The sequence below is a fragment of the Epargyreus clarus genome, unplaced genomic scaffold (assembly GCF_041222505.1).
Source record: "Epargyreus clarus isolate Ecla_fem2 unplaced genomic scaffold, WU_Ecla_fem_2.2 ptg000027l, whole genome shotgun sequence".
NCBI classification, from domain to species: Eukaryota; Metazoa; Arthropoda; class Insecta; order Lepidoptera; family Hesperiidae; genus Epargyreus; species Epargyreus clarus.
Window position 1 is genome coordinate 12,039,434 of NW_027332234.1, and position 16,700 is coordinate 12,056,133.

Sequence of the window (16,700 nt, forward strand, 5' to 3'; positions counted from 1 at the left end):
CTTTCTTTAGCTCCTGTGCCTCCTATATTCAACTGAGTCCCAGTGTCGTCTTCATGACATCCGTGCACCTGATCGGGAGCAGATCTGTTATCCTTGGCTTAGGCCACTGAAAAACTTATAAAAGAGGTATTGAAAGAGATAGAACCCTTGGTCGTTCGAACTCCGGAGGCACCACCATACCAATTCTGCCTAATAACAGCAGCGTTCAACGCTACTGTGTTTCGGTTTGAAGAGTATAGTAAGGTAGAAATTATTATCCTAGATGTTCCAACTTAGTCCTCAATGGTAACAAATAGCAATGCATCTGTGACCGACCTCTGATGGGACTCTTTTCTTATTTGGAGTTAATAACAGGTCCATGGGCGGCAGTAACCAATTACTACCAAGTGGACTGGCTCGTCTGCTATGTCGTGTCGTGCTATGCGTGCTACCTGATGGAAAGTAGTCAACGTCGCCTATGAACATTTGCAACACCAGAGGAGTCGCCAATGCATCGCCGGCTTTGAAGGAGAGCTCTTTTTGCACCTTTTTTGAAGAGCCCCATGTCATAGCGCTCTGGGAATACCTCAGGTGGATTATTATAGAAATATTATTAAAAACCGTTGAAAAATGCAGAACTACGAGTAACGTTAAACACCGTATGCAAATGATTAATGGAGACAGTCCCAAGTAATTTCACTGCAAGCTGTGACTATAAACTTAAAAATAGAAACAATTGAAAGACGCTTCTCGTCAGCACAAATATATGGCGCACTTAACCCTTCCTTTAGGGAATAAGTTACTGAACACCAGTGTTGTTCAATCTTTATCATGTCACAACCCTCCCATTCATCATCATCATCAACCCAATACTGTCCCGATGTTGGGCACGGGTCTCCTCTCAGAATGCCTTAGGCTATAGTCCACCGCGCTAGCCAAGTGAGTATTGGTAGACTTTACACACCTTGGAGGTTTCTTTTTTATAATCTCTCAGGTGTGTAGATTTTCTCACAATGTTTTTCTTCACCGTTTAAGCATGTGATAATTAATTTCTAATACGCACTAAACTTTGAAAAATCAGAGGCCTGGGATTTGATCCTCGGATCTCTCGATCTTGAGGCCGAGTTTCTTAGCCACTAGGCTATCAAAGCTTTTTACCCCCTGATTATCTAAAAACATCGAGACCTTATTCCCCTGTTTTTCTGACTTGTATTATGTTATGTTATCATTATAATAAGACCCAAAAATCCTTATTAATCTTGATAATTAGATTCCTACCAGTTCAATACTTAATTAAGTATCTACAAATGTTCTTGCATTGACATTTTCTGAGTAAAAATATGTCTCTTTTGGAAGTTTATATTCCTGTTTATCTTTTTACGACTGTCTTATAGAAGGTTTGCGACCCCCCAGGTTGACGAAACTTTGAAAACCACTGTCTTACACGAATAAGAAATTCTTTTTAGACTTCTTTCACCTACGTCGCGGTTTTTGCTAATTGCTGTGCAAAACTGAGCAGCTGAGCGCACATGTAGCTTTTTACGTGTAATATTTAAAATATACATCCAAAGTAAGCTATTTAAGAAAATAAATATTGTATTGTTTATTTTTTTCATTGTCAAGGCGAAATTGGACACACTGACAGTTGAATGGAAACTTTATTAATTGAATAAACCGCTCCAGTTTATTAAAATAAAAATGCCGTATTGTATAATTATTTTTTATAAGAATGTTTTTGTAACATGTTTTAAGAATGATGTTATTATACTTTGTTACATTTTTAGGATTCAATATAATCTAAGTATAGTCCGCGTAAAACTGCTAGTCCGCTCTGAATATAGAACTGAATCGCGTCGCCATAGCAAATTGTATGACTACACCTGCTCGCAACAATTTCAGAGCGGACTAGCACCTTGGCACGGACTATATGTATCTTACAAAGTTAAATCTTAGAAAGGTCGGAGAGAAAGACCGGAGAAGTACCACTGCCATACCTATTTCTAGACCGAGGCGGGTGTGACTTACATTATAGGTATGAGGCAATCATCTTGGTCCTTAGAAGTGGCAACGCATATGCATATTTTAAGAAGAATCTCAATTCTATAATTATAAGGTTGGTTGCAGATGTCCATGGGTCATAGGGTCATATGGTAACCTTAATGTCATAGTCAGTTTGAACCACATTTATTAGTACCCAAAAGTGCCCAAAAGTTAAAAACGGATTCTTAGTGCTAAAACCATCTGTCACAAGGCTCTAGATAGACACCGTATGTGTTATAGTCCGCACAAACTGGTAGTCCGCTCTGAAGTTGTTGTGAGCAGGTGTAGTCATACAATTTGTTATGGCGACGCGATTCATTTCTATATTCAGAGCGGACTAACAGTTTACGCGAACTATACCTTTTTTTTTTTTTTTTTTTTTTTTTTTTTTTTTTTTTTTTTTTTTTTTTTTTTTTTTTTGTTGACGAGGGGGAAACCTTCAAAAGGTACCCGACGCCATGGGAGTGACGCCGGGTTATGTGGGATTTTTACCACACTAAAACCCCCCCGGTGGCCGTCCTCAGCGTTTGGTGGAGAACTCCGGGATCTCCAACGGAACACAACCGGAGTCCTCCTAACGCGATGCCCTTTTATCGGGCTCTGCCCTGGGGGGAGCAATTTACGCTCCTCTCACATCCCCTGGTGATTACAGCGATATGCGACCACACAAACCGCTGTCCTTCCCGGGGTCGCTTGCTGGACGGTTTGAGCTCCCACTCTTGCCGCCCGCAACCCCGGAAGCCCCTTTTAGTCGCCTCTTACGACAGGCAAGGGTTACCGTAGCCCTATTCTGGTCCCGGTACTACAGGGACAACGCGAACTATACCTACTGCAGCCGTCTCCATACTGGTATTATTCGCTATTTTTTTTCAATTATTTAATAAACTATTTAATAGTATTAAATATTTAATGATAGTGGTGCGAGCTCGACTTACACTTGGCTAATGTTTTTGTCATACTCGTTACAAAATATATGTTTAATGAAAAACAATGTACAATTTTATTAAACGACAAGTGACGACATATTTGCATGCAAGTTTCTCGTGAGAATATGCAACACGTATCGACTAAGTATCGCATGTAAGTATTAATATCTATTAATATCGCTAGAGATCCTGCTAATAAAATCGATATTATCATCCGAGTTCACATTATCCACATTACGTTAGTTATTATGAATAGCCTTGCTAACAAATTATGAATATTAGTGGTCTCATAATGCGAACTTGTTGTGTTTAATGCAAAAAGAGATCAGAAGGATATATTTATCTTGGACCACGTGGTGTAGTCACTATACCGACTAGATGTACAGAAAAAATGTTAATTTGGATTTCGTTGTGGGTTTCGGCCAGCCTGTGCATATTTTTAATAATAAAGGAGTAGTAGACAAGCATGCAGTCCATACCATCCATCCATCCATCAGCCTTTTGAAGTCCAATGCTGGACATGGGCCTCCCCTAATTGGCGCCACTCCACCCGGTTCCGTGCCCTTTGAATCCAGCAACCGCCTAATAGCAGCAGTGTTAAGCGCTGCTGCGTTCTGGTTTGAAGGGTGTGGTAAGGGAGACATACTTTTCCGAGGTGTTCCAACTTAGTCCTCAGGGGTAGCGGCGCATCTGTGACCTCTTCCAAAAATCTAATCTTATCTGGGGTAGATCACAAATGTCTATGAGCAGCAGTAGCCACGTACCATCAGTTGAACTGCATGCATCTGCTACTCTTATAAAAAGATTGTCGTGAGTTTCACAGATGTATTCCATCATTAGACTGTGTCTAGTCAATATATAGACTTGCAACATAATACAACTATTTTAATGATAATTTAAGACTAAATTTAATAACGAGCACGTAGCTATGCAGTCTTAAATAACTATTTAATAGAGACATTATTGCACGCAGACCAATTCTTCTGTATTTTACAATTTATTTTGCAATTTCGATGCACTTTAAAATTTGCACATTTACATAGCTGCTCGTATCTTCTTTATTGATCTATCAATTAAAGTTATCTACGAGTCGATTGTATTGAGATATCTCGGAAATCGGTCGAGCGTAGAGTCATAGAGTAGAAACTTTACAGAAAGACTCTATATATGCATAAGTTTTTTATAGTGTCGGAATAGCAGACGAGTATGTAATTCACCTGATGGTAAATGGCTACTGTCGCCCATGGACATCTGTAATCAACCCCAGGTGAGATTAGTTTCTTACCTTAGTTCGTCCACAGATGCGCCGCTACTCCCGGGGACTAAGCTGGAAGGCCTCGGAACAATATGTCCATTGTACATCTTCCTTAAGCCCTTCTAACAGTAGCGCTTAACATTGCTGTTATTATGCAGAAGTAGGTGGGGTAGTGGTGCTGCCGGAGTCGAATCAAAGGTTTACCTTTAAACTTATATGACGTAGGTAAAAATAAAAAATAGCAACGACTTTCTGTTCTTTATTTCAGGAGTCGAACCACAAATGTTCTACCTACTATCTTCAAACTTGAATAATGTAGGTAAAAAATGAAAAACAGCAAGGACCTTCTGTTCTTTCTTTTATACCGGAGTTAGTAAGAACTTCGCCCGCCACTGTACATTAAGTTTATTTATCTGATGCTATCAATTACTAGCTGTTTAAGTTACAAGTAATAGCGTAGCTAGTTATTCTGGTAAGGTGTTTGGTGAATAAGGGACATTCGTTTCGAAAGTTTATGTCGCAGGGCATACCTTTTTTGGCGTTTGAAAGTCTAGATCTCGCCCTGTTTATGTTTATTATTTATGAAAGTACTTTTGAATAATTTTGTAATTTCTTATTACAACTGACACGTATGACATTTATTTTTCGTAAAAAGACAAAGGTTCTTAATATAATAAAAATATAGTTTAAAGACTAAAATCCACGCTAAAATCGCACAAGGAAAATCGTTAATCCTGATTCCTGACGATACTAATAAGGAAAATGGCATAAAATTATTAAAATCGTGTATTGTCATCGGTTCTTGAGCATTTTTCAAAATTTTAAATTAATCGGACCGTTTAAAGTGGGTAAAAATCCAGTTCAAAGATTCCGTTACACACATACATACATACATAGATACAACCCAAGCTAATAAAAGCGTGGTAAGAAGGCATACGTAACTATATTTAACAACCTTGTATTAAATATAAGTTTGTTAAAATAGAACGCCCCTAGTAGTTAGGTAATCTATTCAAGTTTTGCCTAGGTAAACTAGGTAGGTTTCTTCCTACTAAAATTCTCCAATTTCGATCGTTAGTCGGCAAAACATTGGATTATATCATTATAAAAGTTGGTACTGACTAAGCGTAACCTATTAGATATAATATATAACTTACTGGTCATAACTACGAATAATTTATTAGATATTACGTCAATAACCAGATATCCTCAACTGACTGCAACTCGGTATTTTCGGAGCCCATCGGCGGCTTTGTACGCACGCACCTGTTGGAGATAGGTCGGCAAGACGGCGATCTGTTATCTAAACATTGCCGCTAAATTTAATTGAACACCAACACATGCGTCCTGCACTCCAGCGTTACAGACGTCCAGACGGACAAAATTCCGTTTGGTATTCATATTATTTCAAGATTAAAACAGGCTGGTAACAGCGCACAAAAATGAATTACAGGCATTTCATTGTCAATATGGTTATAAGTATTATGGTTCGCTGTTGTTGTGATATGCTAGTGGCTGGATCGAGGGGTCCGAGGTTCAAATCTCAAACACACACCTTTTCATATTCCTGAGTTATGTGCGTATTGGAAATTAACTGTCATTTGTTTTAATGGCGAAGGAGAACATCGTGGAGAAACCTGCATAACTAAGAAGTCTTTAAAAAATCAACGGTATGTGAAGTCTACCAATTCGCACTTGGCCAGCGCAGTGGACTATGTCCTAATCTTTCTCGTTCAGAGAAGAGACCCGTATTCAGCAGTGGGACATTAACGGGTTGTCAACGAAACACGATTCAGACAACCACAACGATATTTGATGTCTACCGAGCGGAATTCGAACCTAAAACCCTGCGTATCAGATCTGTACGATGACTACTCCTCCACAACGATCGTATTTTATACCTTATTGTAGATCTTAAGCGCTGCTTTGTATAGGTAAAGTGAATAAAATTATAAAAACAGCAGGCATTCCAGCTCAGTCCTCAAGGGAAATGCACCTCTGACGGACCTTACGTAGAATCTCAGCCTAACTTACAATTACAGATAAGGACGGCAGGATCTATTTATGATTAGATGAACACATTTACTTCGATTTGCAATTTAAAAAAACAATTACTTATTCTCAAAAAAAATGCGGATATTTTGAAATCACAGTCAGAAACTTCAGCTCCATTTATTTGTACACATGAATAGAACAATCTGGAAGCATGGCGTACGGTGATGTCATGCAAACAATAGGTATTTGTTCTCCGCTTAGCGATCTCGGTAACAACACTTGACTTACGAATTTGTATTTATATGTTTACGATTTTCCTCGTAACGATTGAACTAATAAAGAATGAAAGAAAATAAGAAATTTTGAACGATATAATTTGACACCTGTAATCATCTACTTCAGGTCGACTACAAATGCGTCACTACCTCTGAGGGCTAAGCTGGAACGCCTCGGAAAAGTATGTCCCCCTTACCACAACTTTTAGACCGGTACACAACAGAACACGCTCTCAAAATAAGCAAGCTGAAGTGGCAATGGCTGGTCACATAGTTCGTAGGACTGATAACCGGTGGGGTAGGAAGGTCCTCGAATGGAGACCACGTCTCGGCAAAAGGAGTAAAAGGAGTACAGGACGCCCCTCGACCAGGTGGACTGATGATCTGAAGCGTACGGCGGGTAACCGCTGGATGCAGACGGCTCTAGACCGGTCGGAGTGGCGCAGACTAGGGGAGGCCTATGTCCAGCAGAGGACTTTAAAGACTGATAAATAGATAGATAGATAGACACAACAGAGTTTAATAACACTGCTGTTATTGGGTACAAATAGGTGTGGCAGTGGTGCCGCTGGAGTCAAACCACCTTTAAAAGATGGTGGATACGTCGTGGTTCTACTCCGGAGGCAACAACGCGACAAAATTTCTGCCTAACAGTGTCAAGAGCTGTTGCGTTCTACTTTGAATAGTGTGGCGAGGGAGAGACACTTAGGTATATGAGGCGTTGTCCCTTTAGCTCTGGGACCAGAATAGGGCTACGGTATCGCCTGCCTGTCGTAAGAGGCGACTAATTGGGGGCTTCGGGGTTGCGGGCGGCGAGAGCGGGAGATCGAACCGTCTAGCAAGCGACCCCTGGAAGGACGGCGGTATGTGTGGTCGCATAGCGTCGTGTACACCAAATGGTGCGGGAGGAGCGAAAACTGCTCCCCCAGGGCAGAGCCCGATCGGGGCATCGCGCTCGGAGGACTCCGGTTATGTTCCATCGGAGATCCCGTAGTTCTCCACCAAGCGCCGAGGACGGCCACCGGGGGAGTTTTAGTGCGGTAAAAATCCCACATAACCCGGCGTCGCTCCCACGTCGTCGGGTACCTTTTGAAGGTTTCCCCCTCGTAAACAAAAAAAAATAAGGTATATGAGGCGTTCCAGCTTAGTCCTCAGATGTAGTAACATATCTATTGCAGACCTCAGATAGTAATTTTATCTTATCCGGGGTTCATTATACATATCCGTGGCGGCAGTTGCCACTTACCATTAGGTTGACTGCAAGCTCGTTTGCAACATCTGTAACATAAAAAGATAATAATGTTTATTGGTTCTGATATAAGTTTCATTTCTACAATTTACCTTATTACTGGAATGTTCCAATGGTAAATAAACATCATTTTTTATGTTTGTTGCCAGTATTGTATTAAAATTTATCGAATGCTGAAGATAAAATTAATACAATACGCATATAAACCTAAATTGGTAACTCCATTCGCCTTTTTGTAATTAAAATGTCAATACTTTATTCATTTGCATTCGTAACCGATACTAATTAGTGGGTATAATGTTAGGGCATGCCATTAAGATAATTTATTCAGCTTATTCATTCGATTTTATCTACTTGTCGTTGTATCATCAAAACACTCAACAGAAATTCTCTCGGTAACTGTAATATCGGTTTATATTTCGTTCTCCATATCGCTGTAGCATCACGAGACATTTTAATCGCAAAATCGAGATGCGTATCAGAGAAATATGCACAATTTCCGAACGTATCAGCGTCTGACAATAATCGCGATGGCGGCACAAATTGGTATCGGAAAAAAGCGAATAAAAGGGCGATTGTTCGCGCGCGGAATGACAATATTTGTCCGAAATGAACCCTTGCGTCGGCCCACGCACTCGTTATGCGTATAACGTAATCCGCATTACGGCCGAATGGCCGCTCAGCTGCTAACGGCACAGATGTCCCGCGCAAATTAATTGGAAATGTCAAGTGCACGAGAACCGACGCCATCTTGTCCCCCCATTCTTTATTTTTTTCGCGCGCACGTGGCTCTTATTGCCAGACAGCTGGACGGAGCGCGTGTACAATTTTTTAACGTCGCCGATCGAGCGTCGTAAACCGTATTAATTGTCTTTTGACATTTGACATTCGCGCAGGAAGGTGCGCTAGATGTTTGGATAATGCAAAAGTAATGGGCTGACCTATTTAATATGTAATTAAGCATCGCAGCCCGTTTCCGGCAATTAGATCGGCCGCGATCAGTGTTGAAGTGAATTTCATTCTTATACAAATTTTATTTAGTGTCGGAGCACCTTTCCACCAATCGAATTTCGAGCACCTGATGTTTGCAGCTGATGATAGTTTTGAGGCGACGCACCTTGTCTTTCGTTACGGAGTTTCCTTTCCGGCTACACTACTTTAAACGGCGACCAGTTGCCTTGTAATTATTGCGACCATATCAATCCTGTGACTCATTGCATTGTTGTTCTCGAAAATGCAGTCTTTTGTTATACTGATATGAGTTTTTTAGCAGCAAACGAGCATACCACTTGATAAATAGCAATACCGTCCATGGATTTCTGCAACGATCTAGGTTGTAATGTTCTGAGGAAGGGTGCCTTTGTGCTTTCAATGTGTGCGTCATGCTCCAATACGTAACAGATGACTACTGTGAGACGATAAATGTCAACAATACCTTCCTTGCGTTTTTTACAGGAATACCAATGGTTTTAGATATCTAAAACGGTCAGTGAATGTCTTTGTTACTAAGATAAAGAACATTGAAAATAGTCTACTTCTTTAGAAGTTTTTAAAGTGGTTAAATTGCATGTATTTCTGAAGTATTAGTAATTTGAGTGTTTTAAATTAAGTACATAGCTCGAAATGACGGAAGGTAATCTTGATCCTAAAAAAACGTAACAGGTCTCGGTCAATAAATCTCGGTCCTAAATACCTTACCCTTCCAGTGAAGTGCCTCACATTAGAAGTAGGAATGAGATGGGGAAACCCTTCATGGGTTCCTCTCAGCAGCGGGGGTAGCGGAGAGGATATGCCGGACTCCTACCGGCTAAAACCCCACGGTGTTCCTCTGGGCGCCTTTTGTCGGGACTACGGGTACGCTAATAGCACTCGTCCGCGATCCCGACGGCGTTTGCCCACGGACCCGTCTCGGTTCGGGATGGAGCTGGAGCTATTCCATCCGCTCATCTTTGAGGTGCACGCGGGAACACCGCGCGCGCCACCTCGAGGCTTAATGGTGTTTTTGACGTAGGACACCCCCGTGTCCTACGCCAATGCCTCGCAGCGTACCGACGATATATTAATGCCGTCCGATACGGGGCAGACGCAGTGTATCCCAACCGCCACTGGAGTGCTTTAGCTTCACCCGCTGCTGGATTGCAACGGGTTACTGCGCCCCCCCACCACGATAAGGCGCACTCCAACTTGGGGGGGGGGTATAACCAAACCTGGGACGTTGGTCATGAGTTGTCCCAGGACAGGAGCATGATACGAGTATGTTGCCGGTATATCTATGTGCCTTATAACAGCCGTACACAGTAGGTACAGATAGGTAGGTACAGCCTCAGATGTAGATACCTCAGAAGTATCAGGGACAACTTCAGAACTAACTTTTCTAAATGAAATTGTTTACAGGTCCATAAATAGCAGTCATGATAGGCTACGAGCTACTTACAGTATTCCATAAATTTCCTCTGCCATTTTTCTTGGCTAACCAAGTACTAAAGTCTTAGCACAGTTGCACGCGTACAGCCCAATTTGCGCTGGAAATAATGAGCTGTTAATTGGCAAGAACAAGTGGTACAAAGCGGGTGTTGTGGTTTACGTAAGTGCGAAAAGTGAGATCTATTTAAGACGGATCTGTCTGGGCAGCAGACTTGTGGACCAATAATTAAATGGTAAGTTAGTGAGGTTAATGTTAACTTGTTGGAAGTGGAAATAAGTCCTGTTTTTTGGTAAAATATGTGTGTCATCAATACCTATTTCTAAGTTAACTAAAGTGTTTTGGTTTGGTAAATAGTGAAGAAGATCACTCTAGCATCAGCTTATACGAGGCGTTCCAATTTAATTTTGTTTCGTTTAATATTAGAGGCGTTCTAACTTAGTCCTCAGCGTTAGCAATGCATTTGTCATCCGGTTGGAGTTAACCTGTCTGAGGTTGATTATAGATGTCCAGTGGCCTCACTAGCTACTTACCATCAATTATACTGCATGCTCTTTTGATCCTCCTATAATATTAAAAAGAACATACTATAACAATTACAAGTGTAGACACTATTCGTCAAATATAGCGTGTGTCAGACCACACCAGTGCGCATTGATCCTCACCTCACACGCACAGTTTGCCGATGTTTGCTCATCCGGCATCAATGGGGCTCTGTCCGAGCAATCAATTAGCGTCTGCGGCGGAAGGAAATGTAGGGTTAATAACTTCCTCTACGTTCATTAATTAAATTTGTTTGGAGAAGGCAGATTTTTTACACTTACCACCTTTTACCTTTATTGTCCCACTGCTGGGGACAGATCGTTTCTCAGATTGTGAAGTGTTTAGGTTCCGCTTTGCCCAAGTGCGGATTGATAGACTTCACACACGAGAGGTTTGTTCAGGATTGTTTCATGAGGGTCATCATCATCATCATCATCAACCCATTACTGTCCCACTGCTGGGTATTTTATTTATATTACATTAAAGCAAAGTAGCTTGTAGTTCGCTTGATAGCAAGTAGATCTTGCCGCAAATGGACATCGTTAATCAACTACACTTCGAACGTTTTGAACTTACTCTGTTGTATTGCTCACTTCTGAGGAATAAGATTGGTCGCTTCATGTATACAAACCACACTGATTCTACCACTATTCTAATCTTTATTGTATGTCGTTTTCATAAAATTAAGGAACATTAAGGCTAGTGGTATGTTTTTCTTTTTTTACACAGTAGGTAAATAAGGGATAAGAAAAGTCTACGTCTATTATTTTAAAGATTTTTTGTTTGTTCTTAAGTCTAAGAAACAATGTTTCTTAGACTTAAGTCTATTAAATACCAGTAAGAACATGCTTAAACATTATATTAAATGTCAAAGTCAACATCTATATATAGCGGTAATGTGCAAGCGAGCAGGTAGCGGCCGTTCAATCACAGCTCACAAAACAATAGCTCATTCGGAGATGCGCAAGCGCAGGCGCCTGCTAACCTAGGGTTAGCACAACAATTACAAAATAATTATATTATTATTAATATTATTTTATAATTGTGATTATTTGATAATTAAATTAATAAGATTTACTTGAGCACAAACAAAATAATATTCATTCGTTACAAATAATATTTTTTATGACAAATAAAATACTACCTATTTATAAATGAAATATATTTTTTCATACTATTAATTACAAATAAATTTCCTGTTTTTAACTTATCTCCAGCTACACACGTAATAAAAATGTTCAGAGTACGAGTAATAATAGGTCTATTCGTTGTACAGGCTTCGGATTTGTTCCCGGGTTAGGCAAGCACCTGAATAACGGACTTAGATGGATAAATAATTGATCTTTGAATTTTCAAACGCGTTTTTGCAAGGTGCTACAAGCATCGTTTACATTTACGTCTAAATTCAAAATTCATATTTCCGTCTATATTTTTTGTAGATAGGTACTCAGAGTATCTTGTATCCTTTAATTAGTATATGTGCGGTTACCTTATATTTTGTTGTGTTTATTTAGGCCGGTGCCAGCCCTGCGCGGTGCATTCCTCTCGTCTCGTGCGGTCGGCGCGTAGGGTTGATAGATTTTGATACTTTAATTAACTTTGGGATGGTAAAATCTTTTATATATTTTATAATCCAAAAGTTTATTTCATATTTTGTTCTTTTTAGAGACATTATATTATCGTCTGTGCCTGGTGTAAATGCTGAGGCATCATAGAGATACTTAAACTATATTACCCAATAAGCATTTAACTTGAAGTAGTTCTTAAGGGTTGAAATCTAAGTTTAGTAGACTACAGGCTGATCTTAATATTATTTGAAGTAATGTAAAGATTACCTTTTTTTTTATAAAATAGGAGTAGCGGACGAGCATGCAATCCACCTGATGGTAAGTGGCTACTGCCGCCCAGACATCTGTAATCAACCCCAGAGAGGATTAGATATTCCTACCTGAGGTCGGCCACAGATGCGCCGCTATCCCTGAGGACTAAGCTGGAACGCCTCAGAAAAGTCTGTCTCCCTTACCACACCCTTCAAACCGGAACACAGCAGCGCCTAACAATGCTGTTATTAGGTAGAAATAGGTGTGGCGGTGGTGCCGCCGGAGTCGAACTGCAAAGGGTTCTACCACCTTCAAACTTTACCTACCATGTGTATTGCATACGCGTTTCTTTCGTCAATTAGGTATGTAAAATTGTCGTCCGAAATGTATTGTCCACTTACAAGATAGACAAATAATCGTAATTTTCTTAAAATGAACAGCATGTTTGTTTTAAGCATACTGTCACAAAGGTTTTACCAAGACAACATTTGTCCTGTTTACTTAAAATAAAATTCTAACAAATAAAGCGTTATTTCCTGATAAAAAATAGAACCTGTTGAACGTATTTTAAAATATTCTTTACACAAAGTATCAAACCCTCGCAGCCGCTGTAGGCGTGAATCTTTTCTCGTCTCAGCAGTCGGCTCTCGTTGGCTCTCGCTCTGAGACTTCACACTCGCATTGGCTAACAGATTGGGACATTTAACAAAAATAATACCTCTGTTCAAGTGTTGCAAGGCGTTGTCCTCCCCCCTCACAAAGGAGTGGAATAATCCATCTAAGACCTGCTTTGGATTTATGCCATACATATAGAAGCTAGTATTCCTTTTGATAGTTGCGATAAGCATACCTACATAGATCAGTCAAAATATTTAGGTACAACTTTAAAATATCATTAATTTTTGCCTGGTCTAAGATCGAACCTGGAATTCGAACCGTTGCGCGATACCTTCAACTCATTTATAAAATAGTTTTATTCGTTCCCGACACACCTATAAATCTACCCGCTGACATATAGACAGGAAAAAATAAAATGCAATGACTTGATATTAACGCGACCTTATGAAATATAGTCAATATATCATAAACCATAATTAAAACTTCTTGTACAAATACAATCACATTATTATAAGTAGTTGCGATTTGCTAACGGTGACTTTTTGTCACGATTCGTATCTTTACATAGGTAAATACCGCGTGTTTAATCAAACTGTAATCAGAACTACATTTAGATTTATTTTGGAAAAACACAATAATCCTTCTTACTGTACCGTTCACGCTTATTCGATTCGCATTAAAATCGTGAAAAGGATTAGAAAGTTGGCTAAAGAAATAACACAAAAAGATGAATATAATAATTTATTTAAAGTTTATTTTAGTGTACGTAGCTATAATTATTGACGATCAAATATAGATAGAAGGTCAGCTAATATACATAATTATTATATCGTCTAACTTACGTATTAGACGACCATCATAGTCTTCAGGACAATCAACGGCTTTCATTATATATGTCCATGGACGGCAGTGATCACTTACCATCAGGTGGACTGCAGACTCCATTGCAAAAAACCTTTAAACGTGAGTTCCGTGAGACGGGAAAACATTTAATTCCAAAATGAACTCGAATTTATCCAACATGCTGCATTACACGATGATTCAAACGCATTATTCGCCAGCGCATTTTATGAACACCTACGTCATCGTAACCCTAAAGATACACTCGTAAATCGAACAATGCTCACCCGACCAATAGTTATTGCATTACGCCGGCAATTCCTGTTAAAATCACAAAAGTGTCGTTCACAGTTCATTGGCAGTTCATTTGCCATAATCGTGTGATGCACAAAGGGTTCCGCTGTCAAAACATAAGTATTCACGGCTCTTAAGCCCTTCAAGTTTTTTGTGCAACTCCGCAGGTGCAAAATGTATGAAAAAACGTTTTATGACGGCGCTACGGCTTCGGCAACGCAGAAATATCCGCAGGTAGGGGCACCATGTTCTAGTGAGCATCATTAGGACTTTTACTTGAATGATTGATGATGCAACTTCAGAAAAAATGCTCTAAATAAAGTATACCTAAGCATAATAAAGTAAATAAACAATTATAAAATATAATGCTTAAAAATAGCCTATGTTACTCTCACATTTAGATGAGATCTGATATCGATTATAAACTAATTGGGCTGTAGGCAGTTTCAATTTGAGGCATACATACATAACTAAAACTACATAATGGAGTATTAAAGCTTAAAAGGCTCATACACAAAATAATTTACTTTTCGCTTCGCAAGTACGCTTCGCCTATAAGGTAGAAATAGGGGTTCCAAAAGTACCTACATTATAAATTTGATCAATCACGAAAAAAGGATTCCGAAGTAAATAAAAAAAATATGGTTAAAAATAAAAAAAAAAAACATAGCCAAATAATTTTCGTTACATGAAAAATAAAATAAATATTTGTTATAAGGTTATAAAGAAAGCGCCATCTACATTTAGGAATGAAGATAACAAACATGTCATACAAAGTATACAAAACTACAAATCCGTCATACGGTAAGAAAGAAAACGCCATCTATATACTTTTGTGGTCCAGGAAAAACAAGAAGATGGTGTCTCTACCCGACTGTGACTGAGTGGGCATTAATAATTCTGCGTTTTTTTGCCCCACTGTCGTGTGAGCTTTGTAAATCGTAACCTTACGAGATTTAGCGATAAGCGTAGACTGCCAGTGAGTGTTTTGTTTTAATAAAGCAAACATTATGATAGTGTAAAAACATTATAACTATTTTTGGAAATTCATTCATGGCATCGCTTGTGTCCCTTTTAAAGCTGGTAGTTTCTACCTTCAATAGTACAGTTTGGAGGCACCTCCACTACACCTATTTATACCTAATGAAAACAGTGTTATGCACTGCTATGTACTAATTGAAAGGTGGTAGAATCCTTCAGGTGGGAATGTCTAATCTGGGGTTGATTACAGATGTCCATTGGCGGCAGTAGCCACTTACCATCAGGTGAACTGCATGCTTGTCTGCTACTCCTATATAAAAAAAGGTTTGCGAGTCGTTCCAACTTAGTTCTGAGGAGTAGCAATGCATCTGTAGCCGACCTGAGCCAGGAATCTTATCTGGGGTTGAGAATGGTTAATAGCGGCATAGGGCTCCGGTGTCTCGAAGCGACGTATAGGGTGAAGGCTTGTCGAACTATTCGAGGGTTTTTAGTTAATTTAGGAAGTCGGAGAAAAACAACGTTCCTTTAATTGTATGTAGTCAGAAGTGACATGCAATATATTTCTTTTATTAATACAAACATACTTAGTATAGAAAATTAAAAATATATACCTAAAACCAATCCCTATTGTCAGCCAGCAGCCTGCATCGCCAACAAGCGGCTTCTATATGAAAAAAGGTAACATATCTTACATCTATAAGGTTGTTTTCTAAAATGTGGTAATTACCTACTTACCAACATTGGATCAAACATTAGTCCAAACATTGGTCCAACCACAAAAACCTATCACGTCGAAAAGCGTGATCACCAAACAACAATGGATTCGGGCAGCAATCATCTAAATTGTGAATTACCATCACGATTCACGACTTCACTAATATTACGCTTTCACGCGGATCTTATATTTTCGCTTATTTAAGCTAAGTTTAGCCTTGAAGTTTTGAACTGAAAAGACTTGTTGACTAATTTAAAACAGGCAAGGTTTTGTTGCGTAGATATGTCCTTTATCAATAATAGATAAATCCAATATTTTGCCTACAAAAGTAATTATAATATAATAATAACTTTTTTTATTTCAAGCCACAGGACTCTTACCACTTTATCCATCTACCTATCAACGTTTGACAATTCTTGCATATTAGAAATTGTCAAATTGCATGCTTTAGTAGGCAAAAATTGGATATATGGATTATAAATAACGAGCTATAAACAATTCGTGTGATGTTATTATGTACATTTAGTATGTAGAACCTTACTGGGGTGTCAGGTTCGATTCCTGTCAAAACAGAAATATAGGTATATATTCGTTTTAATTAATGAAAATATAAATATTATTTTTAATGAACTTGAGTTTCTGTTCTGGGTCTGGGTATTTTTGTAATTATTTGTGTATGTGTGTATGTGTAGCACACGACGAAGGCCTTCAAAACCTTTATCCTTTTTAGAGGCTATTAGGTCTAAGA